The 13933-nt window shown below is 35.6% G+C and overlaps 1 pseudogene; it reads right to left on the minus strand.

The window, feature by feature from the left end:
- Positions 1-530: 530 nt before the first annotated feature.
- On the minus strand, positions 531-13519 carry LOC110448772 (annotated as a pseudogene).
- Between the last annotated feature and the right edge of the window lie 414 nt (positions 13520-13933).

The following is a 13933-nucleotide window of genomic DNA, read 5'->3' on the forward strand; positions in this document are numbered from 1 at the left end:
AAGCAGAATACGCTTACTCTTCCGGAACACGTGGTCTTATTTTACTTTTTTCAAGGAACGCCATATATATTTTTCCGTTGTTTATATTTGGCCATAGATTTAAAAATTTCGAATTAAAAATAAGGAACACGGTATTCTCTTTTATGTTAACAACAAACATGAGAGCAATTGGGTGAATACCGTTTTATCACATAACCGCCCCCCTCCCCCTCCCACACACACACACACACACACACACACACACACACAACCACACAACCACATGTTTAATGCTTAATGACAAACACTTAAATAATTGCAATTATTCAATTTTATTTATTTATTGGAGTTTGAAAAAGAAATTTCCGTCATTTTACAGTTATAAATGATCAACAATATTTTAATAAACAGAAATGGAAAATCAATATCTTTATCTCGAATTTATAGTTTATCGGTTTCAATAGAAATAGAGGACCAACCTCCTTTCTTACAATCGTGTCCAACATTATGTCTAGAAAGACAGACGCTGAAATTTGTACAACAGTAGCCGACTAGCGTACAATCTCGCAGATATAGAAGAGGTTATATGCGGTACAGTAGCAATCCAGCGAAATTGGCAAACTGCCGGGTACATCCGCACGTCTGGTTTCCACCGTGAGGTTCCCCTCTACCCCATGATCTCACCGATGTGTCGACCAACTTGTCATTGCTGACGAAAACCCATTCATTTCTGTCGTTCCTCTTCCGTCCCGTAAATATAATGTCCGCATTATCTGAAAGTGTGAAGTGACATATATCATAACCAACAAATAATTACGTTTAGACTGAAAGTGTTAAGTGAAATATATTGCAATATATCAAACAAAAGCAGCAGTTATGCATGGGGTTTTGACCTCAAATTTTCATCATCATTAAATAAATCATGATGATGATGATGATGATAATGATGACAAACATTTGAACGAAACAGTTTGAACGATTATTATAATAATAATAATAATCAGCATCGTCATCATCATCATCATCATCATCATTACATCATCATCATCATCATCATCATCATCATCATCATCATCATCATCATCATCATCATCATCATTTGTGAAAACGCCTGATGTTAAGAGAGGAGTCTAAAAAGATCGACGACAAAATGATGATGATAATGATGATGATGATGATGATGATGATGATGATGATGATGATGATGATGATGCTGAGATGATGATGATGATGATGATGATGATGATGATGATGATGATGATGATGATAATTATTTATTTTTCAATATCTCAAATCTTTTTAACTTACACTGTCTGCTTTAAAAATACGTGATTAGCAGTACAGGATGCATTGACATTGATTTTATAGCTTCCTACTTACACACTTTGTTAAAGCATGTTTGTTACTAGTTTCAGCAATCTAGCACTTATATGGCTTTTTTATTACGTCACATTTAAATTCTGATTTCATGAGTAAATTCAGATTTAAATTATTAATACGTTTAATAACCAATGATATTAATGTTTACTACTCACCAACACCACTCGGCATGTTTCTCAATATGAATGAAGCTTCTTCGTCTGTTTGGATCTCAATCAGGTTCGAACCCTTGGCGGTGCACCGCTCCTGAGAGAATTATTATAAAACATTGAAATTGACATCATACATTATTCACACATTCAACATATTTCATAGTATATATGAGACTTTAATATTCAAATGTCTTCTGCAAAAACAAAAATCAAGACATACATGTACGTCGTGTAAGTCATGCGTTATGTGTTTATAACACTGTACCGGCGTGATGTTTATGTTACCAAGGCCTTGATTTTTTGTGTTTTAGCATGCAATTCTTTGTTATTGAATAATTGAATACAAATCTATTGAAATGAAATAAAAGTTAAGATTTTCTTTTTGGCCCCGCCTTTTTTCTTTCATTTATTTATTCATACCAAACCCTAAAATGGTTCTTATTTCTAAACCAATATATCAAGAAAGAAAATATCTGTCGGAATAATGTTTGTTAGTCTGTAATCAAAAACCAATGTTCCTATCACTGTGTAGAACATTACGTAAAGTGAATTATTTTAGCAAGATCGCGGAAGCAAAATTATTTTATAAGAAAATGGCGCCTCCAACTTTACTTAATGATTTTTATAGTGAATTATTTTGAAGAATAACCAGGATTATTTTAGGGATTATTTTGAATCCACTCAGCTGTTTATGCACAGGGACACACACTTTTCTTTTTCACCTTCGATATAAACGTATTACCCCATAAACAATCCTACTTATTACTTCTAATTTTCTTCCAAAACACAGACGACACTGATAAGATCATGGTTAATCAATCTTTTTTTCATTTCTGATAAAAAGAAGAAACTGATTTTGCCCAAAACAAAACATGGCGTTGCAATTTTACCGCTGAGCAATTTCAGTTAATCAGAAGTTAGAATGCAAATACCGTAGTATTCGACGTCATCACTTTTCGTGTTACTATTGGAGAAACAGCCAAAACATAATTTCTTTTGTAATAAATATCCTGATCTCGGGAAAAAAAAAAACATTGGGGAAATAGGCAAAACATTCGATGGTTTTGTACTATATAACTGTTTCTCGCATCTCAGATGGAGATATCCCAAGTCACACCCCGTGCTAGATTTTTTTCTATCTCGTCCGATCTGTCTGGTACCTTTATGTGACATTTCGCGGAATTTCAACATAACGATGTATTCATCCGCGCATTAACGGCTTGACTTTGACAATTTGCATTATAAATCGTCCGTTCTGTCGTTACATGTATTGTTGTGATATTGATAGATAACTGTTGATGTAGATAAAAAAAATCTCCATCTGACAGACAACATTTTTATGCTGATGCATTCAAATGTAGCTTTAGTTGTGTAAAGGCGTATTTATTTTAGGCCCCAAAATTGGATAGTTTTTTTTCGATCTTAAAGGTGCGAGAAACAAAATCAATTACCTGTAACTGCGCAAGATTGGGTATCTCTGTCTCAGTCTCAGATTCTGTAACATCCCATCCACGGTTACAGAATCTTAGCCCTCGAATGAGAAAACCTGATCTTGTTCAGTTACAGTCAATAGATTTTATAAACCCTAAATTTCTACCATTGAGAATTAGGCAAAATATTCACTTGTTTCGTAATATATAACCTTTTCTAAAAAAAAACCCAGGTGTTATTTAAATAATGAAAATAAGTAAAACTCACGACTGCCCTACTCCAGCTCGTTTTTTCGGCCGTTGTGGACACATAGTAGAACTTTTCTGGAGATGAGATCCAGCCTGGGTCGCAGACACTTGGGGCAGGCGTAGTAGTAGCTATAAATAGAATAAATGCCGAGTTTATTAAGGAACCATGTCCCACTGCACTGTTGATTTTCGTATATACATTTACCTCCCCTTTATTTGGTATTATATATAACTGTAGCGCGGTTGGTCCAGGTTGACAAGGTAGCTCAGTCGGGTTCGTTTCCTGAGCCCGTATTCATGAAACCGTTCTCGTGCTCAAGTATGGATTTTGTGCTCGAGTTTCGAATTTCTTGTTCCCGTTATAAATTTATAAGAAAATCTTGTTTGTCAATGATTTGGGAAAGCATTGAAGAGAGACTTAAATCCGAAAAAAATGTTTGAAATAATTACATTTGACGTTTTGATCGTTTGACATGATTTAAGCGACCAACAAGAAAAAAAGTTTCAGGACGTTTTCATGACTAGCGGCCAAGGTCTTGGCCGGCTGCGATGTTTTACGAGTAGAACGCTGTTGTTGAGTAATAGTTGTTTATTTTGTCTCTATTATTGTTTCATAAAAGTCCTGCATGGTATACTTTTCTTTTCACAAATGATTTATCAAAACAACAGCCATGCCAGAAAAATGCGTTTGCTGTGCATAGTTTCAGTATTTGCTAATGGTACAAGGATCCTTAATACATATTAGTATTCAACATAATAACATTAACCATTGACACACAACTGACAAACTTTTAAAAATTAAGGTGTAAAATAAGCTTTTTCATCAAAGGAGATTATTGATTTAACAATACCATTCATCTGAACATTTTTCTGCAATATTTGCATCTTTCTTGCAATTTGTTGTAGACGCTAAGTCATTTTAAGCATTGAGCTGCTTTCAGTTGGCATACATATTGCCTATGATGCATGCCCGTTTAAATCAATTCATTTAATATTGACCATTTTGTAGTTAATTTATCTCATCGAAAATTGAATTACATATAATTTTATTCAGTATTTAGTTCAAATAATGTATCTATCCTACATCCTTGTTGAATTAATAAGACCGACATCTGTCCAACGTAACAATTATGACGTCAGCAATTGATTCTCGGCATTCATAGCCTATATGAATGTTCTCTCACCATGTTAGGATTATGCAGTTGCAATGTGATATGGTGGTAAATGTATACAAGTGAATATCATTTATATTAAATTCTGGGCGGAATGGAAAAAATCGGATTTAGCCGAGCGGTTCACAAACCAGTCTCCCATACAGATGACCGGGGTTTGATCGTAAAGTTGTCGCAGCATAAAACATTCTCAAAAAGTGTTTTATTCTGTCCACACTGCGGCAAAAACCCGGCACAAAAAGTTCTTCGGTGGGTATGTTGCTGTATCTGTGCTGTAGCGAAAAAGGTACCACTGGAAGCACGATCTAACCACAAAACAGAACAGCATGCATCAGTGCTGCAAACATCACATGGAAAGCGTATTTATATAAATGTATCTTACCCGTCACAAAGAAGAAGGTCATCAAAGATCCGGTCACAGTGAAATTTTGTGAGCGTAGTCCTAGTGGAAGGTAACGAAACTAAGGCCTGGAACCCCGAGAAATTACGCCATCATTATTTCTGCACACCATCCATTGTATTGGTTTTAGTCGGCGCTGTCAAAATAAAAAACTGGCCTACCTTATTTATTGGTTGACCAATGATATGATATCTAATATTTACTTATTCAATTTGTCTTGTATATATGTGGCACCTATTGGATAGGACTTATATATGCTTGCCTGTTGTCCAATCAATTTGCTTTCTAAACAAAACAATTTGTTGAAATGAAATCAATTGGTTGACCGAAAACGTCTTTTTAAAACATCCTGCTATTTGGTCCGAGTATGTACTCTTCTTCTTCTTTCGTTATCCAATCCTCCTTCAATCATTTGAAGATTACGGACTGCTGTGTGTGCTGTGCAGTGCGTGGATTTAAAAACAGTGAGGTTAAAACTATATACATATGGAGTGATGCTTAGAGGAATATAACGAGTACAGCTGGAGTTAGCTGTACTCGGAATACATCAACGGTTGGAGACATCACCACAGTGGGTGGGAAAAGATTCCACTGGGTGATTGTTCGAGGGAAGAAAGAATATTTAGAGCTGTCTTTGGTTGAGTGAATGTGTCTGAAGGAGAGAGAGTGGTTTTGACGAGTTCGACTGTCTGATGGTATGAGAATGGAGGAACTGGGGATGGCGACTACGTTATGTACTGTCTTATACATAAGAATGAGGCGGGCCTTAAGACGTCGTTCAGTGAGTGTTGGCCACTGTAGTGTGCTTAACATGTCAGATACGCTGCTGGTATTGTGATACCTATTGCAGGTATACCTGGCAGCGCGTCTCTGTACCATTTCAAGTTTGGATATTGAGTCTGATGTGTGTGGGTCCCACAGGGTACAGCCGTATTATAATTTAGGGCGGACTAGTGACAGATAGGATTACTTTTAATGTCATTGTTTCCTGTTTTGAGATTCTTTTCAAAAAGCCTAAAGATCTATTTGCTGCAGCGGCTGTATTTTCTATATGTTTGAACCATTTTAAATCAGATTGAAGTGTGACTCCCAGGTATTTAGCTGAAGTGACAGTTTCTAGGGTATGCCTGTTGAGAACGTATTTATGAGAAAAAGGATGTTTTTTGGATGATATAGTCATAACTGTACACTTGTCAGGATGGAATGTCATTAGCCAGTCTCTTTCCCAATTGGCTGCAGCGTCAAGATCTTGTAAAAGCATGCAGTCATGGTCAGATCTTATTTCTTTATAAATAATACTATCGTCTAAGTCTATCGTAAAAGTCTAAGTGTGCTATGAATAAGGTATTCTGGGAAGTCATTTATATAAATAAGGAAAGAATTGGTCCTAGGACTGTACCCTGGGGTACGCCAGATGTGACAGGGGCTGTTTGGATGACTCACCAATTAGTATGACTTGTTGTGTTCTATGAGAGAGGAAAGCCGAAATCCAGTTTAGTGTTTTGTTCCGTATACCATAACATTTTATTTTATATAGGAGACGTTTGTGTGGGACTTTATCAAAAGCTTTAGCAAAATCCATAATAATTAAGTCAGTTTGAATATTTTTATTGTGTGATTGCGAAAGTTCGTGGATAAATGACTGAAGTTGAGATTCGCAGGAGCGTGCTTTTCTAAACCCATGTTGTAAATCATAAAGTATTTTACAACAGATACAAGATAATGAAATGGGTCGATAGTTTTCGGGTTTGTATTTCTCTCCCTTTTTGTAAATTGGTGCCACATTTGCATGTTTCAAATCCTGAAGAACTTGGCCTGAATTTACTGATTTATTAAAGATGATAGTGGGGATTGGAGCTATATGTTTTTGTTGTTCTTTTAGAATTCTGCCACAAATGTTGTCTGGGCCACTAGCTTTATGGGGGATTTAGATTGGACAGGAGTTTTTCAATGCCTGGTGTAGTTATGTATAGAGGTTGAATATCAGGGTGGGGACTTGGGCCTTTATCAGGGATATTATCATTTGGTTCAACAGTGAAAACAGATTGGAACTGGTCATTTAGAATATTGTTTTTTTTAACAGTGTCTGTGGTTAAGTGGCCATTTCGTTTAAGGGGCGATATGCCGGTATTTTCTGTGCGGATAGATTTTATGTACGAAAAGAGATTTTTTGGTTTGGAGTCACGAGATACGTTCTGGTCGGGATCAGTAATTGGTATGTCACAGATCATTTTTTCTATGTAGTTCCAATATGCTTGTCTCTGATCTTTTTGAATTTGCATTTTTATTGCTTTATATTTATTTGAGTATTTGGGGTCTTTTCTTCTTTTGTATAGTTTGTTTTTCTTATTGATAAGTTTCCGAAGTTTGTTGTGTATCCAGGGTAGTCTGTTTTTGAACGTTAGCCATTTGTGCGGTATGTTTTTCTCGATAGAATTTAGAATGCCGTCTTTATATAATTTCCAGAGTGTATCTTCATCAGAGTCTGAGGTGTTTATTTCACCTGTCAATCGTGTATGGATGTTGTTAAGGTCCTGTGTTATCTGGTCCCAATTTGCCTGGTCGTATTTATAGATTTTACGGGGTTTATCTCTTACCCTGCGTAGCCAGATATCTCCCTCCATATACACTATGTCATGATCACTGAGGCCAATGGGTGGTAAAGTATTATTGCGACTGACACATGATGGGTTATTTACTAGAATGATGTCAAGTATTTGGTTGTTTCTTGATGGGACATCAACTACTTGTGTAAGACTGGTGTCGTTGATAATATCTAAAAATTGACGGTGTATTTTTGAATTGGGTTTGCCTACTATGACACATGGAACAGACCAAACAATATGGCCGAGATTGAAATCGCCTGCAATCCAGATATTGGTGTTTGATGATTGGTTTATTCTATTTATGGACTGGTGTCGTTGTTCTAACGAGTTTCCTGTGTCAGATGGTGGGCGATAGTATGAAACCACAAGTAGTTGTTTGGAGCCTTTGATGTTTGATGTCGGCTATACTATTTCACAGTCAGTTTTTAATTCTGTGACTTCTGAACTTATAAATTCTTTGGAAATGACTAACAATACGCCTCCATGACTTTGGCCTTTCTTATTGGGCGGCCTATCTGATCTATATACATTGAATTGTTCACTTGGAAAATATTCATACTCAGGACCCGATTCAGCAAGCAATAATGTTCCTTTTTGTTTTATTAAACTTTCATTAGTATAATGATTTAGCAACTTCAATGAAGCACTGATTACTCATTAGCACTGACTATGTTTCATTAACTTAATGATGACGTTGGGGTACATTCTCATTAGGCAAACAAAATGGACGGAAACCTCGCGTTTACACATTTTGGGAGAGGAGGTTTTAAGGTAGGTAAATCTGTTCAAACCTGAACGTATATATTGTGAAAATATTCATGTAGCACAACCAATACGTGTTAATATGTGACGTTTCGATGACTAGTATAGAATGCACTCTGTCACCTTCATCAGATAGATGACCAATGAAGCTTATGTACACAAAGATGTAAAATATGTACGAGTTGTCTACGCAAATCGATGTCGATTCGCCTACGCTCTAACCGTATGTACAGTTAGTTGGTACTATAGATGTACCGAAATGACTCGATTCGGCTACACGTGATACTAGTTCTAGTCATCGAAACGTCACATAAAAACACGAACTGGTAATGCTACATAAAACGTTTCACAATTAATATTTACCAACCCGAAGAAAATGTTAAGAAATTCCTTATACCATATACTTACTGTATTATGATTAAGACAAGAGAAATGGGATGTCGTGTATAAAAGAGTTTTTTTGTGGAAACAACGATCCTCTTCTTAAAAGTTTCTTTCGGCGCAAAATATATTTTAATATTTAGCCATATTTTACAATATTTCATGCCTTTTATTTTTAATACTTGACATTTTTTGTATCAAATTCACTTTTTAGATTTTATAAGCTTACTCTTCTAACTGACGTGGAGGGTCATTTTAAGACGCTAATTTGGTAGCGGCTTTCCTCCAATCGTCCAGTGGACAAGTTAGTTTTCATATACAGGAGCAAGCTGCTTTTTATTGGGTTGATTGCATGAAAAGATTTGAAATAACGCAATAGTTTTTGCTCTAAAAAGATGATTATTTGTGTTTTGGTCAAGTTTGATTTCAGGTTTGTGAGATAAAATTGTGTACCCTGTTTTACGTGTCTGTCGTGTGTGTGGTCTCGTTCAACTAGACGCTTGACAACAAGAGTCTGGTTGAACTAGACTATCGTGTGTGTTATTGTTCATATAATATCTGAACGTTGTGGGAGAAAAAAGTTCCAAACCTCGTAATGGTTGAACCTCGTGTATTAATACCTTTTGAAAATTAACTAAAAGTTAATAAAAATGTCCATGTTTAATTGTTAAAAAAGACACTGCAGGTTAAAAAGCCTTCAATTGTAGTTTTTTCTGGTTTTGAGATCTTCCCCATTGACAATCTCGGCGATTCCATAGAAGCGATAGCCGGAAGAGAAATTCACTGAAGAAGATCTCAAAACCAGAAAAAAATATTGAATTTTTTTTTACTTGCACTGTCAGCTTTTAAGTATGGCTTTGTATATCTCATTTCAGAGATTTATATGGATGTTGGCATTTATAGGAAAATTACCAAAGCTACTGACCCATGTGTTTTATCAAAATGCGATGTAAATTCATGTAAACAAGTATTGGTTTCCTTCCTCTCGGCTGCGGACGATAAGACGAATCAGATTTCAGCTGGTGTGTGAGAAACTCTCGTATCGTATCGAATCCTCGTATCACTGCCAAAAATAGTAATTTTATACATTGGACACTTCTAAGTTTCGCATGGATATTGCTTAAATGCATTTGGGAAAAAACATAAAACGCAGAAATTTCCATCGAATAAAAAAAACAATTAACAAAATCAAGAACAGTGTTCTGTGTTACTATTTCAAACACCGTAAGATTAAAATTGTAATGGGGTCAGACTGAGGTTTGAAAACACAAGGGAATTAAAAAATGTCAACAATACCGTAACTCGAAATTAAAAGCATATTAAGGCTAGTTATGACCAAGAGTAAATAGATAGAAACCATTGAAAAGTACAAGTAGAATGAATCCAGTTGTTCACCTAGACCTTTGAACTCGAGGCGGTCGTTCTAACTTATGTAGCTATCTGGTCAACGGCAGTCATATGACACAGTAGTCCTAGTCATATGAAGTTCATACAAGGTCAGAAGAACACCACAGCATTTCGCCTGCAGTAAGACATGATTACTTACTGGTTGATTTAGATTAATTTTGAATCGATATGCATTAGATGATAGCAATGATATTCCATCTTTGCGTTTTGCAGAGTTATCTTCTCCTGTGAGCAGATATTGATTGCTACGTCATTTGTTTGTGAGAGTAACGTCACCAATTTTTGAGAAATGACGTAATTTTCTCACACAAACCAATGACGTAACAATCAATACCTGCTCACAAGAGAAGATAACTCTGCAATACGCAATGACGGAATATATTCATATAGAATAACAACAGTTTTTATGACGACGTAAATGCGTGTGAGCACACACAAACTTCCATGTATACATGCCCACACATATCATAAACACATATATCTATCATACATACATACACGTACGTACGTACCTACCCATCCACGTACATACATTATATTTACTTGCGCACATTCGTGTGCATGCATGCATGCATAATTACGCACCCACGTAGTACTTAAATGCATGCATTCCTACACACACACGCTCACTCATGCACGAATACATACATAGTTTGAGCTACGCAGAATCCAAAATTATTTGAAATAGCATATATACGTTTATAACAATAGCAGTATAATATGTTATTACCTTTATGTTGTTGAAATCGCTTTAACTTAAGGATGTCATCCTGAACAGTGAGGACAATTATTTTGATTTCGACGACGATTCATCGCCATATAATAATACTTTGACAGTTATTTGATACTGAAGGGTTTCAATGTGTTGTTGTCTAATGGCAGTGTATAAGGTACATTCAATCAGGCAATGAGGAGGATTTTCGATGCTACCTTATGCGCATAGAGGAGATCTAACAATGTTTTTCCTATATAAATGTTCATTAAGAGAGCTGATTGACATGCGTAGTCTAATGACTTATAAATTGTCGTAATCGGTACACTGCTAGAGAATAAAATCATTATGACCTTATCAAATGTGCTGACAAAACAAACCCCAGTCAAACGATATGACATGTGTCATTCCATTGTAACGTCACAAAAACAACCAAATATTTTATATTGTTAACTTCACATCATCAAAATAACCTTTCTCTTTTTGAGATTGAAAGACCACAATTCCCGCACAAAATCAATAGTTCTTCTATTGTGAGGTAATATACCAGTGTAAATTTTTGATAGGTACCTCACAATACCTTACCTATATCTAATCGAAATCTCCTCCGCTATTTGTCTGTGACGTCCCAATACCCATTTGCTAACTCATCCCCATGAATTTGTGAACGCATAAAACACCCTAAAAAATATTTTTTATCGACTGTGACGTCAAATCATGAACTAATTATTGTTCAAATATTAAGTTCTCCTCAGTCTTAAATCAGTATTCATGTAAATTAAAATTTCCTGTTCCATAAAGAAGAACAAATCACTTTTGTATAGCATATATCTTACCATCTTCACCAATGTCTCCTCCACCGAGTAACAGTCGTAGATCTGCCTGCTCATTTCGCAAAATGCGCAATCTATTTTCAAACCCGGACAGAATCTTTGAGAAGCCATTGAGTTTGTCCGATACGGATCGTTTGAAGTCGTCAATTTCCGTTGCGTTACACCCACACTGGTCAGGATCTGCGAATCTTTCGATCGCATCAACCTTTTGCAATTGATATATTTTCTCGTTAAGATTGAAATAAGTTCCGTTTAAAATAGTGATAGCGTTACTGGTTAGCCTTTCATCGTCAGTTCTCTTCCCTGAATCATTGTCATCCATACTTACTAGATCGTACTTCGATATCAATATCAAAGCAGCGAAAATCAAAAACGCCTTCATCGATCTACTAGTGTTTGTATAGAATGAAGATATTTTTGCTTCCGTGTGGTTGTAATAGAATTCATATTCACGTGATAAGTCATAAACGTCAAAGATTCATATTTCGCTTAGACACGCGATAGTTTACTTTGAGGTCACATATAGACAGCTATCACTAAACATGGTGAAAGAGAATAGCAGTAACGTATAAGAATACCTAGGAATTAAGATTATTTTTTATATCGAATTATTCTACGAATCTTTTTACATGTGATACAGAAAACAATCCATACAGACTAACGTACCCCCCCCCCCCCCCCCCCCCCCCCCCCCCCAGAGATACTTTATTTAAGCTGATATTCATGAATCAGGAGGGGGATAACCCGAGGCAATAATTAAATCATGAAACTGTTGCAAATATCGAACTGTTGCAAATATAGAATTTGTAATACCGGCTCCACTACGCGTCGCTAGTAAAACTCAATTTGCTACAGTTGTTTCACAATACACTTCCGCGAATCTCCGTACAAACTTGGATGACTTCTTCATGATTTAAGTTACGTTTACTTCTGGTACAGGATCGGTTGTGAACCTTTACACGATACTCTAAATATATATATAAATATTTCATGATACAGTTATACAATGTTCTTATGCGGTATTTCACTGGCAAAAAAGTAATAATTCATAATAGTGTACAACGTTTGATATTGCGCCCTTTCAAGCTAGAATAAGCTACCCTAAAGCATAGATATACAATCTATACAATCAATAAAATTAGCATATATTATTAATCAATACAATTTTGAGGATTTCGCAGGAGCTGTCTGATCAGGCGCTAACTATTAGTTCTCTGCCACCTGACTAATATCTTCTTATGTGTGTATGCCTGCGTATGTGCAGGAGATGTATTGTGTTCTATTTGTATTGGGACATTCATAGTACCACCTTAATCAAATGCTACATCACAGATACCGCAACATCGACCCAGATATTTTTATACTCCACATGGATTGTTGGAGTGATGTCCTATCTTAATCAAATCTATTCCAAAATGTGTTTTTGGGTGACGTCACTATACTCTATTGTTAGTTATTCTATATATTCCCCACTCGTGTTGTGAACAAGTTTTGTCTCAGACAAACTATTGCTCGCTGTGGAAATTTATTTTTCGAGTTTCCTCTTTTATGATATATATGTATCATATTTCATTTGACACTGCTTAACAATGAAATCAAGTACAGTATATAAAGATGAAATGCACGTATATAGACATGATGAAATATATATTACCAATGTGGTTTTACTTTTTATGATGGAATAAACGTATACAATAGACCACTATATTGATGCTTGTATCGTTAAAAATGCAGATTTCTGAATAATCACTATAAATTGGCAGAAGCATATTTTTGTTATAATTTGTGCGAACCATAATAATGATATAAAGTCAATGTTACCTGTCAAAATTCGTTCCATGTTTGTTTCGATCTGATTTTCAGAATCGCTGATAATTTCTGCGCAAAGTCCCAGTAGTCTGTTTGCAGGACGTTCCAAACTGTCAGATACATATATATCCAATATAGGTCTAATATTTTCCAGCATCTTTTGCTCCGCTAACGCATTTCGCACACCATCCTTTGAAATATATTGAGAGAAAGCTGACACAAAAAAGAACAATAGAAATGTGCACATTTTCTTTTACAGTTTTGTTGCTTAGAAACCTGTAAGCTTACATGCATTATGTAACAGGTTAAATTGCACTATATGACTTGACCAATTTAAAAAAAAAACCATAAAAAACACAGACTTGTATAACTCCGCATAAATGTTCATAACAAAATAGAATGTCAGACTAAACTTGACATTTAATTGTTGAATGTTTAATTAGCGACTAATCACGCTACAGGTATATACCAAACTAAACTGAGGTGGTTACTATATGAACGAAAAACTGCAGTGTTAGTATCTAGTACATTGCCTGAAGCGGGGCAGGTGTCCTCAATTACAACTACACGAAAACATAGTCAAACTTCCTTTTCAAAGAAAAGAAAAACATTACTTTTGGTTTTACTCCTCACTATTTTAACCAATACTCTTCTCTTTATT

This window comes from Mizuhopecten yessoensis, unplaced genomic scaffold, assembly GCF_002113885.1.
Source record: "Mizuhopecten yessoensis strain PY_sf001 unplaced genomic scaffold, ASM211388v2 scaffold4259, whole genome shotgun sequence".
NCBI classification, from domain to species: Eukaryota; Metazoa; Mollusca; class Bivalvia; order Pectinida; family Pectinidae; genus Mizuhopecten; species Mizuhopecten yessoensis.